The following is a 24,468-nucleotide window of genomic DNA, read 5'->3' on the forward strand; positions in this document are numbered from 1 at the left end:
TTGACTGAAAAATTTGATTCTTATGTAAGCTTTCAGGACCAATATGTTAAAATCTAAAAGAAAGAATGTGTATTCGAATTCTGAGTTCTGAAGTTATTAGTTTTCGCAATTCAACTTAACACTTTTTTATGCAAAAAATCTATATATATAAATATTCATGACCTAAACTGTGTAGTTCTCACAACGTGATTATCCAAAAAGTTACGAAATCTGAATTTGAATTTTCATGTCTTTACTACGGAAACGTTATCTGGTTAATTTAAATTACTGTTTGTTCATTTAGCATAGCTTAGTAAGTTAGTTCCAAGTGTAAATTACAAATCTGAAATTTTCGAAGATACTACAGTGTCTTATTTGAAGCTTGGGGTACGAATCCAGGTTTTGAGTGGCGGCGTGAACTGCGTGATTATGGCGATCAATAAAAATAGTAGAAATTCATCAATTTTTTATATTCAAGATTCTAATTCTTTCCTATTATCCTCTGCTGGGGTGTAGGGCTCGAATCAAATCCTTTCATTTACATCGGTCTTCGGCAGCCTGTTCTAGCTCCTCCCACGTCATGCCGAAGACGTCTAGCTCCTGCTTCACCGAGCGACGCGACGCCAAGTTGTTCTAATCTATCTATATTCTCTATATATAAAAATGAATTGCTGTTCGTTAGTCTCGCTAAAACTCGAGAGCGGCTGGACCGATTTGGCTAATTTTGGTCTTGAATTATTTGTGGAAGTTCAGGGAAGGCTTAAAAGGTTTCGATAAATATGAAAATGCTCGGAATTAAATAAACTTAACAATTTTTAAGTTTATTTCATACAAAAGTTTAGGTTATTTATTTATCGATTCAGGCACTAGGAAGTCTGCCGGGTCAGCTAGTAAGTAAAATAAAAAAAATATTTCGTTTAATGACATGTTCTGTTGGTTAATTCAGTGACAGTTGAAAGTTATTGTAGTAGTGGTAGATTTCAGGTTACCAAATTACATAAGCTTCTTTTAACGTTCTCGTTTATCGTTAATGTATTTTAAATGTACATAAATTAAGTCAATTTTAACATCTCATGTGCAGGTGTGAGGAAAAATAATAAAATTTAAGATTATTAACAGTTATTATTACAGGATTTTTTATTGAATCGATCACCCCAACCTGTAGTTCGTAAATTTAAAAAATAATATCAGTTAAGGATACATTTTTTTTTGGATACCAGTTCCGTACTTAGCGAATAAAGTTCAACCCCTTGAAAACCAAGCTGTACTCTTCAGAAGGATAATTTTGGTTCGAAACTCATCCCGCATTAGATGTCGTAATCTTACTCCTCCGGTCATCGTTCTCGGCCCACTGATATCCTGGGCCACGAAGGTCAGGTATCGGAGTGTCATCCTGAACCATGACGTTTCACCTACACATGAATGACCTCGCCGCTTTCTGGGCAAATTTCATCTCAAGATCTGCACGCGGAGTAAAATTTCGTTTCGCATAAAAATTACATTTTAGAAAACTTGCGTATGGCCTAATGTTAGTGGCCTAGAGTTTCGTGTGCCCGCACACACATCGGCCTTTCAATCTATTTTTTAAAGGAAAGCAATTGGACCACCTAACCTCGATCTTCATGACGATCTGGGTCTCAAGTCCATTATCCATCATCATCCATCAAAAAACGCCTGAAGTCAGCGTCGTAGTGGTATTTAGATAAGGCCATGTTTCATGATATGCGCCTCATCGTAGCCGCCGTTGAGTGCTTCCCGACTCTCGTTTTCGCCGGAGCCAGTCACCGTGGATGCTCTAAATATTTTCTTATGGATCTATTCGTTATTAACCATAGCACTAGCAGCAGGCTTAGGGACCCTGGTAACCGTATTCGTCGAACTCGCCAAATAGTTCAACGTGAAACCTAATCCATACATCAGCCCGCTGAGTTTCTCGCCGCATCTTCTCAGCAGGTCACGATTATGATTCAGTAGTAGACGCATTCTTGCAGCAGCTCCTCTTGACCTGTTAGATTCCTTTCGATAGCGCTCGGACAGTTGTTTGCGAAACCCATCTCTCCTGGCTAAGCCCGTGCTCTCTCATTTATCCTAGTAAAACTGGGAGGGCCTTGGAGATATAGTAGTTCTTCTTTCCCAAAAAAAAAAGGTTATTCTTTTAGAAATAATTACCACAAACTCGCGAGTGGAAAACCGGCTCTGCCCTTAAAACCGGAACACATAGCCGCAACTGATTTGTTAGGATCGGTGACGTTTACTGTATCGAGTAAGTTTACAGTACGCGTTCCTTTTTGATTTCGTCTCTTCATGGATGGTAAATAAGTATTTGTACTTGGGACAGAAAGAAACCGGTAAAGCGATAAGGTCGTCTACGTTGGGTGTTTTGACTTTTTTTTATTTAAACTTACAAACGAGCTCACGGCCCACCTCATCAAGTATTGTGTCTTATTGATTATTAAAAAAGGTCTGACGACAAATTATCAGTTATTGATAGTTTATTTAAGTTTAATAATTTTGTTATTAACTAAGCAAGCAGGTGTTCAACGCGTTTTAAAGGAATTATGATTAGGCAATAAATCATAAATATTGTTTCAAGCACGCGCAGAAACATTCAGAATCCGCAACTTAAAATGCAACTTATTTAATGTGATGTGGAAGTAATTATTATAGATTAAAAGCGATCACCATTATTTTTGGGCAATACGCTATTATTTTGAATAAAATTGTTGAATAATAGTAATAACAATAATTATAGCAGCATTCTGAATGCATTAGCAGACAGACTGTCAGTATTTGAACCATTTGTACCATGGTTCACTTGCAGACTAAATAAAAATAATAATAATAGTGGTTTATTCTAAATAAGTATCTTTTGAATGGAATATTTAAATGTTTTCCACTGATCATTAGTTTTAATCATATATATTTTTCGTAATTTTAAATATATTCAATGATTCTATGTAGGTACACATAAGGACGGTTTAGGATATGCCAATATTTTTTTTTATCTAATATATATAAATAGTGTTCTACCATTTAATTATTAATTACTTTAATTATATGCTAACAAACAATTTTACAAGTCGACAGCGTATTATATTAGCAGGCATCCATCCACCCATGTCTTGAGTATAACGACAACATAACCTTTTAAAATTTATATTTTTGTAAAATTCTTCTAGAACGACATATTATATCAATCATGCTAGTAAAAGTAGACTTGATCGCGATATTGAGTTTTTTTATGAAGAAATAAAATTGACAACATTGTTGCAAAAATACGAGTTATTGTTTATCTCGTTTTTATAAATAGCAACGTAATTAAATGAAACAAAGATCTCAAGTTAAACAAGCTGACGAACTCCTCGGGTACTATCTATTCTGCCTCTCATAAAACTTGTATTTAATATTATCCTGTCATTTAATATTGTTCTCGGCGACTTATCGAACAACATCAATTTGAATTTTCAAGACTAAAGTACATGGTAGTTTAGACTTAATGCTTTATTATGGAAGGTGAAGAGTCTTAAATACATAGTGCGATTTTTGTAGCCCCCTGTATTTCATCTTTTTTTTTAATTGCCTAGTTGGGTGGACGAGCTCACAGCCCACCTAGAGCTAAGTGGTTACTGGAGCCCATAGACATCTACGACGTAAATGCGCCACCCACCTTGAGATATAAGTTCTGAGGTCTCAAGTATAGTTACAACGGCTGCTCCACCCTTCAAACCGAAGCAGGGTGGTGAATCTAGAATAAGTGGTTGGATCATCACTGGATGTATAGTTGAAAATTAGAAGTCTTGGTTTGATGAGGAAGAGCTCCACTACGGCTCTTTTAATCTTAACATTAAAATTTCACGGCTATAAGTAACCATAGAAAATAATGATTTGTTTAGGTACGTAATAAACGGAGTTCTCATATGAAACCGTTTAATTTAAATCCGCAGCTAAAACAATAAGCTACGGATATGTAACTGAACATTAAAATGAAAACTAATGATGCATCGCGGAAGAAGCAGCCCCGTAGCGATATAAAAGTTGCATCTACGTAATTACGTAATAGCAGTATTTCGTATGGATTTTACAGAATGAAAAATCTTATTGTCTCGCAATTTTTTATCGTACCTACATATACCCGAGCTTATACGTGGTATGTGTTCGGTTTTTATCAAGCGGTGCTTGGACGCGCGCGTGCTCCGCCGACCGACGGACAGACAACAAACAGTTGATGTTCGCGCGCCGTGAGGAAGACACATCCGCTAGTCTGTGCTAGTGATTTACTGTGTTCAAGAAAACGACCGAGTGAATTTGATTATCGTAACTTTGACGTGACCTGTGAACGAAATAAAGGGTGCGTTTTTTTTTAATTTTAATTTTCTTATTATTATTATTTTTTTTAGTTTATTCTAATGATAAATAACCTAAAATATTTGTTAATTAATTTAAATAAAGAACCGAGGAAGCTATTGCTTAAAAATCAAAACTTAAAGAGGTTCTATGTTTTTATGATGCGCCAAACACGTTTGGCAAGAGAAGGTCAACCGCAAATACAATCATACGTTCAATGTTCATGATACACCCGCAACCATAAAATAGGTCCGTCATTTTTAATTATATGCTAAATGTAATAAAGAGTTTCTAAGTTATTACGTAAGACGAAATTACGAGAGGGTTATGATAAGCTTTCTCTGCATTACCAAATGTGAATTAAAACGAATGTCAAATCGCTGCCCGTGACGAATTTTATGCGGTACATCACAACACTACTAAAAGCATGTAGTAAAGTCGACGGCTTAATGTTCATAATGGTACTAAGACGCTGGCATAAACCGCTAAGGTTAACTAATAGCTTAGGTACGAAATTAAATAATAATAAAATTAAACCCATAAAAAGACTTATTATTAAAGAAATGTAAATGACGAACGACCTCTCATTCTTTATATTTTATGCTAATCTTATGTAAAACAAAAGAACTTTTTTGCACAAACTTTATTTATATTTGTTATATGTATGATATGAATATATTAAAAAAAAAAAACAAAACAAAAAGGGAATCTTTGAATTATCAACAACTTTTAAAATTATTTCAAAAATGTTAGATAATACTTGGAGCAATTTTATTAGTCATTAATATAGATTATAAAGTCGGACGTAAATATTTATTTCCTATTAAAAACTATCTATTTTAGAATATCAGTTTCTATAAATAACCGTGAATTGTTATTGAAACGGCTAGATGACTACTATTAAAAGACTGATAGTTATTAAAATAGTTAGATGACCACTATTATTTCGGGTAATTGGTAATCAAATGTATTATTTAATGTAATATTAAATACGACGAATAGATTTCAAAGACGATTGAAAAAGCTGTAAATTTTAATGATCGAACATTAATATTCATGATTATGTTCAAAGGATATAAAAGAAGAAATCAACAAAAAAATTCGGAAGTTGTAAGAGAAATTGTTTGTGTTTATTAAAACTTTACCATTTAATTTTATTAAGAATAAATAGGAATAATAGTTTGAAAGTATATTGATAATAATAATATACGTGATATCCAAAAGCAATACTAATTTTGTACTAGTCGTTTAACTCGTGAAGTAAAATTTTAAAGTCGGCACCGATAAATACAATTGTCATTGCGATTGAGTCAACGCGATTGAGACATCGACCCCATGTCTCAAGGTAAGTAGCGACATTCGCGTTGCGATCACTATGAGGTCTGTTAAGCACAATATACGTAAGTTCAAGGGTGTTCAAGAGTGCACATGGCATGGCAGCTCTAAGTGATTTATTGAAATCGTTAATGGCACAAACGTTAAACTATTTGTTCTTCTGTTACGCATAAACAAAATAATAAAAAAATAGGTATATCAAGAAATATTATATATAAAAACCAAATATAACAGCTATTATTGTTTGGCCACAAATTTTTAGCTAATAATGGAAAAAATAATTGACGCTTTAGTCTTGAAGAAATGAATAAGTCGATTGCCTATATAATCTTTAGTCTATAGAAAAAAACAAAAGTGTTTTATTTTACTTTACTTGAATCTAATATGTAAAGATAGACAAAAATATTAGTTATATTATGGTGTGGATGCAAATCTGTGTGCGACGAAGCATAATTCCATGTCCGCCGTCATCATGCTAACACATAATCACACGCAAATGCATTTTAATAAGCTGTATTTAAAAATATTAGGACAGGGTGCTTATTGTACGTTTTTTTAATAGCAGTAGAAGTATGAGTAGAATTAATTACCCGAAATAGCAACCTGTACAATTAAAAATCATACGTACACATATAAATTTTTTCAACTCGGTACTAAGCTTCTCTACCTAATATAGGCAGGCACAATATTCTTAGGGCCGATATATAACTAATATAACTTCGCAGCACGGAAATGAAATATCATTTGAATGTGATTTTAAACGGAATATGCCATTCACAGATCAAATGATCCAAAAGATATCCAATGAAAAATAGAAGCAAGATATTTTTATCAAAAATATTCTTGAAGCTACTGTTAGTTTTTTTAAGCCTTTATTTTATTGCATTAATGGGTGAATTAGCTCACGGCTCGCCTCTGGCTACGTAAATTTGGTACTTGCCTGTGTATTCTAAGCACCAAGTTAGTCGCGTCGCCCGATGCGAGTAGACCGGGCGTGGTGACGCCTTTAGGTGACGCCACGACTTCATATAACAAAGGGATTTATAATTTAACTAGCTGTACAACTGTAAGAAAGAGTATGATTAAACATTTTACAATTTAAAACCTGCTGCTGTAGCCCCCATAACGATAAAGTAACTGATTTTTTACTTAGTGTCCCAATACAAAGACTGCCTATCTCGAAGAAAAAAATCAAACTCAGTTTACCATAGTATTTGTATATTAAACTAGTTGACCTGGCAGACTTCGTAGTGCCTCAATCGAATAAAATACCTAAACTTTTGTATAAAATAAACTTAAAACAAACAAAAGGAATCCATCCTACGGGTGACATATCAAAGGAAAAACAAAATTGTTTTTTTTATTTAATTCCGAGCGTTTTCATATATATCTACCTTTTAAACCTTCCCTGGACTTCCACAAATAGTTCAAGACCAAAATTAGCCAAATCAGTCCAGGCGTTCTCGAGTTTTAACGGGACTAACGAACAGCAATTCATTTTTATATATATAGAAGATATATAGAAGATAACTATTAAGTTTCACACGATGCTAAGACCCTTTAGAACACAGTAACCTATAAAACGTAAGAGTCCTTCCTGATGTGTGTGTGTGAAGTCACGATGCGACATACAGGCGTCGTTGGACGTAATTAATGAGTTCGATAGCTCTTGACGAACCATTTTTGGATTAAATAGAAAGTTAATTATTTACATAAGCCTTAAATAGATACGTTTCGCACTACCCGTATTACACATTAGTAATTTATTGATTTATTACACAATAAAAATGCTCAAATACTTTTATTTAATTCAATTTTATATTCGCCGTTCATATTGTAATACAATATAAAAGCGATGTTAATAAATTATTAGAATCGATGAATTGTTATACTATTTCACTACTGTAATATCAATAAATCAATGTATAGTATAAAACCTGCACTGTTACATATTAGAACACTGAGTGTGTTTTTAGAGTGAAGAAATTTTAGCTCATTAATGTCATTGATACACGAAGAATAAGCTAAATAAGTAAAAAAAAACTATAGCAGACAATACGCTATTGTTTGTAGTAAAATAAATATATTATAAATATATTAATTTATTGTTACGTAGCCAAAAACAAAATTCGTTTTTTCAAATTTCAGTAATCTCAACATATTTTCAAGTCGATATATCAGTTTCATGTGAAATTTTATTCACTTGCTATCTTCAGTTACTGGTAAAATTTAATACACACATAAAAGTTCTCATCATAAAACGATATGAAGAGTTGACTAGCAAGTTTATTGATTGATTTAAGTTATAATTTTGCAATTAGTGTTACTCTTGGAAATATTTGCCATAAAGTTAAGTACCTATTATGTTCGCACAGTTGTCGAAATTAAGCTGTAGCCACTGACAGCTTAAGATTTAAATTCATTATGATGATTTTATTCGCCTGTCCTGTATTTGTCTATGATATAAACACTTATCGAATACAGTATATACAATAATACCTTTATCTTGCCCTAATATCCTGGCTAGAATTCGATCTTCCGTATATTGTTTGCTTATTTTATGTAATAAAAGTTATTTTATCATTTTCTTACAAAAAAAAATCCAAATTGTTTCTATTCACAACACTAAAGCGCGTAACGTAAAAAAATCTGTTGAAAAACAGAGAAGAAGAGGTCTTTTTTCTTTTTATCTTTACTAATTTTTATGTACACAATGTAATCGTGTACACAATGTACACTATGTACACAACCACAACTGAAACAAATAGGTATATAGTCGTGAATATTTAATCTACTAACGAAAATGCCATAACAATAGAGTAGTACCTAAAATGAAAATAACCGATTTCTTATCTAATTTGCATAATCATATTTGTATAATTTTTCCACTTGAACAACATTTTTTTCTGAGTACTCGTTCACATTTAGTGAATCTAAAGCTGTCTAAAGCGTGTATTTTGACATTTAAATCAAGGCTTTAAAAATGCTACGGGTATGTCGGTGGTTCGTACACTACAATAATGACAGACGAGAATGCGCTCTTAACGTCCATTTAATTTCGCTAACATCAGTCAAATCATAAATTAATTAATAAATGTAGAGCACAGATCTCTATATTTTTGTATCTTTTACTCCTTAAAAGTTTTAACGGCCGTCTGGTGTAGTGGTAAGTGACATAGTCACTACACAAGGGGGTCGCGGGTTCGAATCCCGCCAAGGGAAGATATTTGTATGATAAATATAAATGTCTTTTCCAGGATTATGGATGTATATTAAATATATGTTTGTGTATAATGAAAATCTTACATTTATATCCGTTATCTGGTACTTGTAACACAAGTTCTTTACGAACTTATCACGGGACCAGTTAACGTGGCGTGATTTTTAGTAAATATTTATATTTATTTATTTTCTGCATTCAAATCCGAGAAAATGAGACTTAGAATAAGAAAAAGGTCGAAGGTTAACTCCTATAATATATAATTTCAACATTCTTCGATAGGTACATTCCGTACTATCCAAATTAATTGTGAAATTGAAAATCCTGAAACACGTAGTATTTTCTAGTTTATTTTCAAAGATCTGTATTATTTGCGTTCATTCCGCAATAATGCGAGAGTATTTTTTATTCAAGGCGGCCGGTTTCCTACAAGTTGACAATATCGCTTATCATATATTATTAAAAGTAGGTGGATCCTTTGTTTAGCAAAACTAACTAAATGAACTCGCATTGACAAATGCTCACCTTTTTGCTAATTTTTGCCGCAAAAGAGTTTTTCAGTTGAAAAGTACTTCAGCCGTTATTGTGACGCTATAATTGAAAGTTCGACTATCGTTCTTAAAACTGAGTACGAGTAATACAGTATCGCATTAATGCCGTGGTTTCATTGTTTTCAAATGATCACATAATAAAATTAATAATTTTCTTCTAAAAAAAAAACTGATAGCAAATATAATTTATTAAACATAGACATGCGATATATCTCTAGGATATATCGATCTAATCTAAAAATCTCTCATCGAACAAGGTTTTAAATATATTTATTTACCGTTCCATTCTCAATATCACTCTTCCTACTATCTCATATCAACGTTTATGAAACAAAATAGGCTGATACTACGTTATTTTAAAGTAAAAATTGTAAAAATCTGTAGGCAGTGGTTTGGCTCTGCCCCTGGCATTGCTGAAGTCCATGGGCGACGGTAACCACTCACCATCAGGTGGGCCGTACGCTCGTCTGCCTACAAAGACACTAAAAAAATTTGGATAAAATATTTATTTAAATGTTTTACGTGTGTATAAACAATATGCAATTCATATACTAATAACCCAGCAAACGATTACACATAGTTGTCAAAACGCCGGTATGTCTCAAAATACAGTTAATGCCACCGTTACTTAAGTTCAACATTCTGAGTTCGCGATTTGTTAAAGCGAAATCCTTTGTCGGGATATCTAGAATCAGACGGTTATCGTGAACTAGAATCACTTCCTGTAGCTATTTAAGGCTTCGAAAGCATTTCACTTGGCTGTTATACGCTTGTTAGCACAATTATTTGAGGTTTGCTGTCCTTGTTCATGTAAATTTAGTACGCTGTGTAGCAGACTATTTCCTGATTCCGATGTATTTGAGAATCTGTTTCCGTCACAAAATAAATAGTAACAGTAATGAACTCACAAAAAAGAAACATGTGTGCAATTCACACGTGTTAGAAGTGAAACCTTCAAAAATTAAAATACAATTATCCTAATTGTCTAAGTATATGTAAAATTTTGTCTAAATAATTGTAAATCATCTTTTATAGTATGAGGTAGCGACCTCTGTGAATCGATATTTTAACGTCACGTATAATCCTAAATTGAAATTCACTACAAGAGGTTTCTTACGCACGTTAGTATTAAAAATCTCATAGATAGCGCTGTATTAAAAATTTTCGACACTTCCGTTGCATACCTGCGTGACGTTACATCTGTAAAAATTGTACCCTCATGCGCCTAAAGAAGTTTCACTTCAAAAGAGTTGAGAGCAAAATTTAATTCATGGCAGATTAGTTACGGCTAGAGAGACAGAGAGAGAGAGAGAGAAGATATAATTTAGGAAGAGCGAGAGTGAGAAAATAGACAGCGTCTCGCGAACCAATCGACCGTGAAAAGAGGGAATGGACAAAACGAACTAGATCGTTTCTCTTATATACAGCATTTCTTATTACAGAGAGCTTTGATTTAAGGATGAAAAATGAAGTAAACCACATCGCTAAAGAACTTCGACTTCTTTCACGTATACAAAGTTGCACGCGTACCAGTTTAAAATAATAATTAAATCGAACATTTCATCACAGATAATTACTAGACTTTTATTATACGTTTTCTTTACGTGTTATTTCATCTGAGCAAAATTAAACTAGTTAGCGTAATATTCAAATGTCGACAAACAACACATTAGTAGTCCGTGACCACGAAGGTTGTAAAGTATTCGTATCTTCGCAAATAATGTATTAATGACAATAAAAACTGCGAGACTAAATCCCAAAAGTAGTCTTAATCATGTCCACGACTTTCGACCTCCGAAGAAAATACTATTAATGGACTTATGTTACTCATGAAAAGGCAAAGGGGGATAGTGAAGTGTTTAGTGCGGAGCACATCTCTGCCATCACTCTCCCCCTCGGGACGTCGTACCGTCGGCGCCACGACCACCAGCCCTCTCGGTCGGCAGGCTGTCCAAAGCCCACCTAAATGGCGCCGGTTAGAGTGGGTAATGGACTTATGTAGACTTTCACGGTGTTATATAATATTTTTTTTTGGTAATATTAAAATGTCATCTTATTTAATATTAAAGGTTGTGCTAGAACGTGGACTATACGAATTTCATTACTAGTGACCGTCTGTGAAGTTTCATGTCTTTAGAGGTCGAATTTCTATGAACACGAGAGGAGAGAGGAGACGAGATCCAAACTTTGCCTATAATAATCCATTACATTACACTTTTGCAGTTGTTTAAAGTTTTAAAATGAATATTATTATGCAGAATCTGTATTTTAACATGCTACATTTAATATAATAATATGTGGTTCAGTGGTTTAAAGGAGCTACACTAAAAGTAAAATAATAATATGCTAGAAGTACAAATTGAAATACAATTATTACGCTAATCACATTAATCACATGCCAAAAGAAATTTAAAATTAACTAAGTTTCGTTAAGTTAATTAATATTTGCTTTTCAACGGAACGTTGTTAAAACCATTGCATATATTAAATTACTAGTTATTAAATTTAATACCGGATAAAATATTTTTAAATTTGATACCCGTTCGATAGAGGTGCTGTAATTAGTATTGATAACATTATAATATGTATGCAAATATTAATAAAGGCCTTTGTTATATGACTAGTACGATGTGACAAAGCAAAGACTGATATTTAAATTTTCGAATCAGATTTTACTTCATTATTCAAAATTTTGGGTCTCCACACAGACCCGAGTTAGATTCTGCTTAAAATAAAATACTATCAAACCATTCATGATCTACTCTGCAATTGCATCTGTACTATCATCATTTTCGGAAATAAAAATACCACTATTAAAACAAATTAAAAGTTGAATGTATTAAATATTTGATTGAAATAAACCTAGCTAATTTTTTAATTTCAGAACTCAATAACTGTACGTTTGGAGTCTGTCGGACCTGTACTACTGTTTGGCATGTATAGGTTACAAAGCATCAACTTTTCTACTGTGAAGTGTTGGACAGACATTTTTTCAAATTGAAATTTCGAGATCATATATCAAGACGGGTAGTGTCATTCCGTTTTAGTATCTACATGATCCAACTTAACATTAGATAAGGCGTGATGTAACATTAGATAAGATATGTGACGCCTATTGCTTTTATACGCCAAAAAGCTATCTTAAAAAGCGGCCAATGTATATTGATATATTTTGCATACATAAATGTTCTTACTATCTTTAGTAGTGCGTAAATCAGTTGTGGCTATTTATTAGGAGCGGCGTAGCGGTATGCGCCATTCTTCTAGTGTTGCTCTTTAACTGGACTGGGTTGCTTCATCTAATTTTAAGTTACTTACAGAGCCTGTGATCTTACACCCAAATCGGTTTCGCCACAGTCTCTTCCCAGGCCGTCCGAACAAAATGTCTCTAACGTTTCGTAAGCACGAACATGATACTGAGTTTCTTGTGTTTTATTAAATCTGTCATCAGATATCGGTCATTTTCAAAGAGAACCGACCTTCTAATGTTCTTTATTTCATGTTAACTTTTCAAGTATCGAATTACGTAACATTAATTGCGTTTACCCGCGTCTTGAGGTCACCGCGACACCTAGTTCGGTTTTGCTCTACTTGTTAATTAAGTTCTAGTTAAAAAAACATTAATTTGTTTAACAACTTCTGAATTCCAATTATATTCAATAAAAAACACTCATAATACATACGGCGGCTTAATTGGTCACATGCCAGTAGTAAAATTAATGTAATCAATACATACTAGGTGTCTTTGAGAAGTCGTTTGTTTTATTATAAAAAAAGATTATATTCCATTTCCTTATAGCTTAGCCTTTGATACTATAATCTTTGTGCCTATAATATATTACATGTAAGTAGTTGATCTACTTACAATGAAAATGTTTTTAATTTAACGATAAAAAAACAAAAAAAAAACAAGATGGCCATGAAAGCCCTCTGACTATTTCATTATCATATAATTGCTTTGGTAATAGAATATATAACGAAGTCGTTTGAAAATGTTTCTATTGTAATCCAACGAGTACAAAATTACAAGCCAACTTTGTGTTTTATCTTCTATTTATGTATATGAGCTATTTGCTTACGATGCGAGGGTCAGTACATAAAGCAAATAATAACTCAAGAACTGTCAAATGTTTAGTTAAAAAACTATGGATGTATATTTAACATTCGTTTTTTTTAAATATCACTGAGTGTTTTTACTAGAGCAAGTCGGTTTAATTTAAAAGTTCAAAATATGCGAAGAGCGTTACGTAAAATTTGTAAATTGTGAGTGGCACAGAATTGTAGTGATTTCGCGATTAGAGGTGGCGTTGTCAGTGACCCCTCAATTATTGTGTTTTAGTTTAAAATATGGCTTAATATTTCTTACGAAATAAGCAAATTTACTTTTGGAAACACTCAAGAACATAGTCTCTGAAGTTCTTGGAATTGTATTTGTGGAATGCACAGAGGGGTCAAATATTATTCTTTTAGAAGTGATTTGTATTTTTTTATATTAACACACATCCTTTATGAATTTTGAAACATTCATGTTCATATAATATTATTCTATGGTGACCTGTTTGGATATTGAGTCTCTGCGTGGAACTTCAATAGAAATCTTCCATTGCTCCAGAAGCTGCCAACCATAAATGATTCTGGATACCCATAATAATTAAATAGACTACACGATACTTGTACTATTATTGCCAGTAAACTGGAAATACTCTCGTCTAAAACTAAGGATTTCATAGTTTAAATAAATGTAAACATCTACATAACTTATAAATAAATATTACGATTGCATCTAATAGTTTCATTGTAATTATATAAATTTAAGCTGCATTACAATTTCATTGGGTTCGTTAGCTGACGTCTTCAAAGCGGTTCAACTCACAATTAAATAATGAAATCTACAAGTTAACACTTACAATTACACGAAATTAACTTAATCATCATTTACATTGATATTTCTATGGACCCAAGATTAAACCTGTTCCTTAAGTGGCAGTATCGATAATATACTATCTGTTATTTATTGGTTTTGTTGCTTTTACGTAGTTTCTTCTTATTCTGAGTTGGAACTATCATTTCTGAAGGTCATGTCTGGTTTGATGACTGTTCTCTCACCATCCGTTGTGCATCCTTTCCACATGTCTAAATCTTCGGCAGTCCTCAAGTCCCATGAATTTATATATGTACAGGGTGTTACAAAACTACCCGCAAAGCCGAAAGGAGGTTAAATGGGGCCTTATAACGAGTCCATTCACAATATTTAAAAACCGTAGTAACGCTGTGTAACATACACCAAAAAATATAAATAATAATTATTTTCACTGATGTGTAAGCCCTATTTCAGTAAAATTAAAGAGTAAACTACGCAGAATGTACCTACATTTCTACTCGAAGGAGTTTTAGGATATCGATTTGAAGATTTGAAATGGACAATACATATTTTTATTCCAACTTGACATTTTTTTAAGCCAGTACCTGAGTATAATGACATGCTTGTATTGAGGTATCAAACATTTATGAATGAAAAATAGAAAAACCATTAAAACAATTCTTAGGTAAAATAGGTACGCAGGCCTTTCTGTTAAATAATCTGGTTCCCTGACATGACAGCTTACTAGGGTTGAAAAAATTTTAGGCTTTGATTATTAATTATATTTTTTACGGGGTATTTTGTAACACGTTGTATATTAACAATATTATTAACAATAATTTCACCGCATTACAGCCTCGGGATATTCGTGATCAGTCTAATGAGTACTGAGTACTTGTAAACTTGACACATTTCTGAAGGGCTTTTTAGTTTCTATTCTATTTATATTCATTTAATATAAATAATCTAAATTTTATTAACGATTAGAAATATATTTTTTAAAGTAAATATTTTTTCATAAATATTATTTCATACCAGTTTTACGATTTAATCTCGAAGAATGTCAAATATTTGAAGCTTCCTGAAAATTATAAACTTATAAAATAAAGGCGAGATTGGACTACTACTCCCGATCCGAAACCTTTGACAAAAAAATAAATTTGGTGGAGTTTAAACTAAACAATGAACTTCTTAAATGAATGACTTAATTTTTGAAAATTTAAAACTCGAATAAACCAGAGAATATTTTTATGGTACTAATAATTTTACTTCTGGTACAAGCTATTAATCATTATTCTCGATAGTTGATTTAGCTAATTTTATTATTAAACTACATATATTTTTACGATATACGCTCACGGCCTATCTGATATTGAAAAGCTACCGAAATCTTTAGACAAGATTAGACGATGAGGCAGTATTCTTAGGCCTCAAATATTTTGTGCATAAGTGCGTTATGTTTAGTCTTTTCTATGTTTAGCTGGCAGTACATTCGTTCTGGCCCCAAATCCGTCACACGTAATAAATTGTGTTTAGCCCGTTTTTTAAGTTTGCGTAACCGTTGTCTAGGTTCCTTAAAATGAGTTTCAAAACTTTTCGAATGATCTTCGAATTATTTTTAACAATTCTTAATGTCTATTATTAACTTACATAATGAGAGTTATCGTTTTCATTCAAAATTTAAACATGAATGGGGCGTTACAAATGTCTCTTACTTTACTATTGAAACAAAGATGTACGGCCTTTCTTATAAAACAAAGGGAATTATTACATAAAATATTACAATACACATTGATGCGTGTAAGACATATTGTACACTGACATATGTAGGTAATCGGTGATACGATCATAATTAAAGTTGACGTGCTAGCATCACTTAGAAATTATTCATTATCATCGATTTTTTGTTTGAGAAAAAGATTGCAAAGATTATTGTTTGAGGTAGAGAAATGCGAATTGTGTTATTTTGGTGTCAAGCTAAAATCCGAACACTGTTGATGGTACTTCTATCATTAGTTTTGAGATTTAATTTGAAAAAATTAAAAAAAAAAAGATGCTTAACTCGAAGTTTTTTGTACCGGTATTTTATTTATTTATTTATTTAAGGTCGTTTTTCAACAGCAATGGTCATTAACGACCACTGTAATCTTATAATTAAATTAATCTATGGTAATCTATAATTTTTAGGAATTTTAAAGTACATTTTACATTATTATTTAAACAGTCAAACAAACACATAGGCAAGGCAGCAGTATGTCTCTCTGCATTAAACATTGGGCACTCAATTAGTAAATGGTTAATAGATATTTTGCTATCACATCGACTACATTTCTTTATTTCTTCATTTGTAATAAGATGGATGTGAGTAATGTTACAGTGACCTATTCTTAACCTATTTAAAACTACTTGATCTTTTCTAATATTAATCTGAAATTTCCTTCTTTCCGCAACTGATTTTCCTATATCATATAAAGCACTTCTATTATCTTTTACCTAATAGCTGTTCCAGAGTGTTTAAGTCTTCCATTTAATGTGTTTTTTAAGATCCTGTATATTAAAAATAAGGTAATTACATTGGGCTAGCTTTGTGGCTCTCTTAGCTTCTGTGTCAGCTCTTTCATTTCCAGATATGCCTTGGTGACTAGGAATCCAGATTAGCTTTATTATGTAATTGTTATCTATAAGCCCGGTTACAATTTCCTTGATCAGAATAATAAGGTGATTTTTGTTGTGATTATTTGAAAGGGCCATGAGGGTAGACATTGAATCAGTGAAACTATAATTTTTTTGTGATTTGTGTTTGTCTTAATAATGTTTAAGCATTCCAGTATAGCAACTGCTTCGCATGTGAATATAGAGGTATAGTCTTGGAGTCTATTCTTGCAAATATAATTTTCTGATACAATAGCGCAACCAGATCTACCTTCACAGACTGAGCCGTCCGTGTAGTACATCTTGAAGTCTGAGTGATTATTTTTAATTTCGTAGAAAAGATCCTTGTATAATCTGAGGTGGTGTCTCGGGGATTATTTTGAGCTATTCCCATATTTATTGTGAAATTTGATGGGTGCCACGGGGGATAATAGTGGTGTTTATGTGGAAAAACCGGGGGAAAATGAAAATTTATTTCTGCGAGGTTTGTTATATGGTTAGTAGCATATGATAGGTATAACTGGTGGTAGGACCTCTTGTGAGTCCGCGCGGGTGGGTACCACCACCCTGCCTATTTCTGCTGTGAAGCAGTAATGCGTTTCGGTTTGAAGGGTGGGGCAGCCGTTGGGTGGGGCGACCTTAGAACTTATATCTCAAGGTGGGTGGCGCATTTACGTTGTGGATGTCTATGGGCTCTAGTAACCACTTATCATCAGGTGGGCTGTGAGCTCGTCGACCCATCTAAGCAATAAAAAAAAAACCTCTTTTCTCCTAAAAGCTAGTGGCATTTCCTCTGCCTCAACTAGAATGCTATTTGTTGGGCTTGTTCTGAAGGCTCCTAGACTTAATCTTAAGCTAGTGTTGTGTATACTTTCTAGGGTTTTTTAAATATTGGAAGATGCAGAGTCATAAATAACAGAGCCATAGTAATTTTTTTGCCTTATTAATGCTTTGTATGTATTTTTAATGCATGTGCTATCAGAGCCACAACTACTTCCTGACTTCGCGGCAGATATAGGCAGGGCGGTGGTACCTACCCGTGCGGACTAGATCCTACCACCAGTAATTACCAAGTCGCTGCCTACCGTTACCGTTACCTCTGTGTTTACTGTCAGTTATTTTTGTCGACAAAGAAACCGAAATGTGGATTTTAATTTTAAAATTTGAGGGTATTTAGAACAATATTCAAAATAACACGTTACTTGTCAGTGACCACAAAACCTTTGAATATTCGTAAACTTGAAAATAACAAAATGAAAAGAAATGTGAGATTAAAACTGCAAAACCATATTCTTATCTTCCGATAATTGTAATTTTTTTTGTAAATAACTAGAATGTACATTGTTTCATAATAATCGTTATAAGATTTCCACGTATACAAAATAAATGTGGAACTTTAAAAGTGACAAAAAGCGTTCTTACAAAATTTTGTTCTCAAAAAGACTGCTCAAAAAAATGCTCTTAATTTATTTATTTTCGTGCATTTGTTATAAGAATAGAAGTCGCAGCCACGCAACTGCGCCTACACGACAATTTATTTGCAATCACACACTTACTGTAAAGCTGTCGACACGTAAGATAAACGATCCCATAAGTTCGAGCGTTCGGGTGAAAGTTCAATACTCGCCCATGATGCAATTATTACGAACAGTGGGCTAGCACGTACAATGACTGCGTGTACAATTTTCATAATTTCACGATGAGTTGCGGTTTCTTACTTATTCAAAATAAATAATTTGATTTCCTAGTTTTATTGTAACGATTACGAAATTCGTGTTTTAGTTTCGCTAATATCGCATGTACTGATTTTGTTTTCTTTTCAATCACGCCGGTACTCGGTTTTTTTTTTTTTTTTTTTTTTTTTTTTTTTTTTTTTTTTTTTTTTTTTTTTTTTTTTTTTTATTGCTTAGATGGGTGGACGAGCTCACAGCCCACCTGTTGTTAAGTGGTTACTGGAGCCCATAGACATCTACATAGATATAAGTTTTAGGGTCTCAAGTATAGTTACAACGGCTGCCCCACCCTTCAACCGAAAGGCATTACTGCTTCACGGCAGAAATAGGCAGGGCGGTGGTACCTACCCGCGCGGATTCACAAGAGGTCCTACTACCACTTAAAAATAAATTAATTAAAAGTATTTTTTTTTATTGCCCTTGTAGGTAGACAAGCATACGGCCCACCTGATGGTGAGTGGTTACCGTCGCCCATGGACTTCAGCAATGCCAGGGGCAGAGCCAAGCTGCTGCCTACCGCAGCCTACCGCAATGTTTTAATGAATTTCAAACGACCATATTACAACAGTAATCTCACTGTTTTATATGAATAAGGAATCATTAAATAGTAATGCGTACAAATAGCAAGGAGTATTACGTAAAACCGTTGCCTAATAATGCGTAAATTTTTTTAGCTAACATTACATACGTCTTAGTGAGCAAATGAACGACAAACAGTAATTAGGTATTGTGCAGATGTTTCGTGTCTCATTTATCAAATACATTAACGTTCGTGACGACAATATGTATCCATTATTCTCTGACCTCCATTCGAAGATTATGCAATAAATACGCGATATGTCAAAGGAAGAATTTCTTGAGTTAAACGTGCTTTAAGTTATTTCTAATAAGGCATTTTTAACCAATCTGATCGAACTTAGCATTTTTATTAATTTTGTGACGCTATCGAATTTGAATACCGCTGTTTGAGTTTTACCGGTTTGTTTGTTTGAAGTCGTCGTGACCTAACGGATAAGACGTCCAGTGCATTCGTGTTGAGCGATGCACCTACCAATTTTTCTAATGAAATACTTACTCAACAAATGTTCACGATTGATTTCCACGGTGAAGGAATAACATCGTGTAATAAAAATGAAACCCGCAAAATTATAATTTGCGTAATTACTGGTAATAATTCAAATAAATGTTACTGGTGGTAGGACCTCTTGAGAGTCCGCGCGGGTGGGTACCACCACCTTGCCTATTTCTGCCGTGAAGCAGTAATGCGTTTCGGTTTGACGGGTGGGGCAGCCGTTGTAACTATACTTGAGACCTTAGAACTTATATCTCAAGGTGGGTGGCGCATTTACGTTGTGGATGTCTATGGGCTCCAGTAACCACTTAACACCAGGAGGGCTGTGAGCTCGTCCACCCACCCAAGCAATAAAAAAAAATTACAAATTTAAAATGTTCTAATAACGCCTCGTAAACCTTAAAAGCAGTTCAAGGAAGTTACGGAGCGATTAACTCTATCAAGAAGAGTGATGAAAAATATAAAAGGAATATTTTGTAAGACTAGCTCACTGACTAGTTCGTTTAGTATTTAGTTATTCTGTTATGTTAACATTTTAAAGTCAAAATATTTATTCAGATTTCGTTGAATTTTGATAGCGTAAGTAATTGATTGTTGTTTTTTAAATCGATTAAATGTCATGGTTAATTATTTAAGGACAGAAAATATATCACGTATGTATGTAGTTTATCTATAATACGTGAAGCAAAAACTTTGTATCCCTTTTTACGAAAATTGCGCGGACGGAGGAGTATGAGATTTTCGTCACTTATAGAGAGTATAGAGAAGAAGTGCACAGTGCTAATATTTTTTTAAAAATAATGCATAAAAGATACATTAAATCAATAAAGAAAACATTACACACCATGTATTTGACGCACACACGCATGCATACTATTTATTGTCAAACTTTTGTTCTTGACGTCTGTGGTTAAATTGAGAATAGATTAAATATTGTTTGTCTTTATTATTATTATTTTATAGTGTTGCCTTGGCGAAATTTGTGATTATAGTATGTGTACATACTTAACTTACAATTCCAATTAATTATAGTCGAATTTCGACTACTGTGGGACCTCTAGTACATATAAACTTACGTACGTTACAGTTTATACACATAAAATTACTTGCGTATACTACATAGTATACGCGAGTAATTTTTCAACTATCGTAATTTCATTATATTCAGAATAATATCGATAATTTTACTACATATACTATTTACTTATAAATAAGGCAACAAGTAATTCCTTTTTCTAATGAAAAATCATACCACGAGGAAACGAAAGATATTTATTTTTGAAGACGAATGCAGAACGTTCGTTGCCTAATCTGTTATCCTAATAAATACCTATGTCATTAATTTTTTCTGTGATACCTATTCTTACTTTACCAACCCATCCCATGTTAATCAGATCACAGAGATTTATCAACTTAAATATTCTAGTATTTAAAAAAAAAAACAAAATAAAGGGTTCTCTATTCAGTATTACTTTTATACATTGTCCGGTAAATTTCGAACTATAATTTTTTATTTGTTTTCATCGTTTTTAGCGAGTCGTAAACATAATTTAAGCTGGTTTTATGGTTTAATTTCGGGTTGTTGTTTTTATATTGTCATATCTCGTCATATATTACGAGTATATCCGACGTTTCTCGCCGTTTTTTGTAAAAAAAAGTCCACTTGATATATGTATCAGATTGTATTCAGTGCAGAAAACATTAGTTAACTTTGGCCGTGACCCCAACGCTTGTTACCAGCCAATAATTAGCGGTTGTATAAGTGAAGCCTTCCTGCTATTGTATGAAAACAAACAGTTGCTAATTAGTATGTATATGTAATTAAGTTTGTTAATAGTAGGTAAAATGTCTGATGTATCTTATTTCTTTTTTACCCAAATTTATCATAAAACACCAAATATCTTAAGATGAAAGTCTTTGACCAAAGTTTTGTCAGTGATGACATAATATGGCAGTAAGACGTGGTCGCAAACAATAGGCCTCATCAGACGCTCAAAGTCACTCAAAGTGTATTGGAGAGGTCTATGTCCAGAGTTTCCCTGTAATATTTTTTAATTGCCTTTGTAGATAGACGAGCATACGGTTCACCTGACGTTAAGTGGCTACCGGCGCTTATGGACGTCCACAATGCAAGGGGTACAGCTAAGTCATTCGACAAGTAATGTTCGACACATTTAGAGGTTGAAGTGTAGAGGTTGAAGTACCCACTATGGGTAGGACACATTGCTCGTATAATAGATGATAGCTAACACGAAGGTTCTCGAGTCGCAACCACGTACCGGAAGACTTGGAGTGGTTAGGCGTCACACAAAGTGGAACGAAGACTTGTTGAAAGTCACGGGAATCCGCTGGATGTAGGCAGGACAGGACCGGTGTTGTGGCGTGGATTGACGGAGTCGTATATCTAGAAGTGGACGTCTGTAGAATGAAATACAGGTCTGTAGGTAATCTCAAGACAATAATTGTTAAGCGCTTATCAGGACAACAGAGATTCGTTAGTATTGCCACCTTTCTGATAAATGTGTCTAAATATCAGTTGTATAGCAGTACTATCGGGTCGTCGCGTCCCCTTTCGGGGCTTGTGACTCCCTGCCTATCGAGGGAGGGGTGATGTACTGCAGGTTGGTGAGTGGCAGGCTTGAGTGTATAGCAGTAACAACATGTCCTTACTTTTATTCTTACTGTGTAATCAGGATCAGAGTATCAAATAATCGAAGCATCAAAGTTCTCGGTCTAAATTTTATAATAGACGAATGGCACGTATGTATGTATATTTATTTTAAATTCCCAATGTTAAGGTTCAATTTGTATTTATACACGACCGTGGGCTGTGTTTTGGAGTCGAACATAAAATAGACCAAAATAGAGTTTTTTGAAAATAGTTCTTATTCGATAAATTTATTATTATATCAACATAGAAAATTATGAATAAACACCTCGTTATGATTGTACTAGTTCGCTACTTAAAACATTTTATTAAGTGGTTATTGTTTGATAGAATTCAACTTGAAATGAGTAAAGGCTTATTTTGAAACATTATAAATGACTACCTATTAATCTTATTTCGTTAGCGTTTTTACACTTAATTAAGTTAAGCACTAATCTAATAAGATGGAACATGTGAATATCGAAAAGATTTTACTAAAACAAATAGTGTGTAAATTGATATTAGTTTAAGTATTATGTTATCATATTTAGAATAGCATCACTGATATTTTGAAATAATGAAATTTAATCTTCTGTTATTTACTTTTAAATCGAACCTAAAAATCTATGCACGATTAATCACCTACGCACAAATGGATAAAACAGAGAGTGTGTTACACAATTTTTCATTTCTTTTCATATTAGTCGCACTCTCTTGGTGTCTACAAACTGAAATACAACAGTGCGTGCGTCATGATAATCGCCTTATCCTTGCCGCCTCTGACTACTCCCCGACTCCTGATCACGCAGGAGTCAGTCACCGTCGACGCCCTAGGCACGTCCTTGCGGATCCATCAGATCCAATAACCCTTGCATTAGACGCCTTTAGCCCTAGCAGGAGTGGGGACCCCGGTAACCGTACTCTTTGAACTCGGCAACGAGTTCGACGTACATCAAGCCGCTGAGTTTCTCGCCGGATCTTCTCAGCAGGTTACGATTCCGATCTGGTAGTAGATTCATTCGCGAAACAGCTACTCTTGAGTTGTTAGGGCTCGGGTAGCTGTTAGCAAATCCCATCTCTTCTGGCTGAGCCCTTGCTCGCCCACCTGTCCTGGTAAAACTGGACAGGCCTTCGGGCTACCAGTAATCTCTCAAACATAAAAAACAATGTTGCATTGAAATAAAGAAAAATTGGGACGGTACACATAATATGATGTACACACACGTTAATGATTGAAAATATAAGCCTAGCATAGAATAGTGTGCGCAATCTTTAGACTAAATTAAATAGCGAAATTAACTTATTTTATTTATTTAGGTCAATAGCGAATAGTCAACACATCCTTATAACAGTAATTATGCAAATTATAAGTTTAAATTTTTTAAAGCTGAGGTGCGTGGTCGATCTCATGGCCCACCTGCTGTTAAGTGATCACCGGAGCCCAAAGATATCTACAACGTAAATACCGTCACCTCCGTTGAGATATGAGTTTCAAGGTCTCAGTTTTGACAGTACAGTACAATGGCTGCCCCACCCTTTAAATAGGCGGGAATTAATTAATATTACACGGTATAATCCCTTAATCATGGTAGCCATTTGTTAACTTGTGTTAAGTACGTATTTCATTAGAGAAATCGGTACCTGCCTATGGAATTTGAGGACAGGCATGTTAGTATCGCTCGATAAAAGTACGTAGGGTAACTTATCTTTAGGGTATGGTATGATATGGTATGATAAAATAAATCATATATTTGATGATACTAGCGCATATTGTGAGCCTGCTCAGCGAAATTACTGGTGGTAGGACCTCTTGAGAGTCCGCACGGGTAGGTACTACCGCCCTGCCTATTTCAAGCACTAATGCGTTTCTGTTTGAAGGGTGGGGCAGCCGTTGTAACTATACTGAGACCTTAGAACTTATATCTCAAGGTGGGTGGCGCATTTACGTTGTAGTTGTCTATGGGCTCCAGTAACCACTTAACACCAGGTGGGCTATGAGAAGTCATTTATTTCGGTTTGAAGAGCGAGATAGACAATGTATTGAGACTTCAACCACATAACTTAAGTAGGTGAC

The 24,468-nt window shown here is 33.8% G+C and overlaps 1 protein-coding gene across 1 annotated transcript in view; it reads left to right on the forward strand.

Moving 5' to 3' along the window:
* Positions 1 to 4,141: 4,141 nt before the first annotated feature.
* The window catches only part of GV1 (nuclear protein GV1), a 46,047-nt gene continuing 25,720 nt past the window's right edge, over positions 4,142 to 24,468 (forward strand). Inside the window, exon 1 of the mRNA XM_028174559.2 lies at positions 4,142 to 4,327. The gene's annotated coding sequence lies outside the window, so the exon portion shown is untranslated. The remainder of the gene's footprint in view (positions 4,328 to 24,468) is intronic.

The sequence above is a fragment of the Bombyx mandarina genome, chromosome 22 (genome assembly GCF_030267445.1).
Source record: "Bombyx mandarina strain Sakado chromosome 22, ASM3026744v2".
NCBI lineage: Eukaryota > Metazoa > Arthropoda > Insecta > Lepidoptera > Bombycidae > Bombyx > Bombyx mandarina.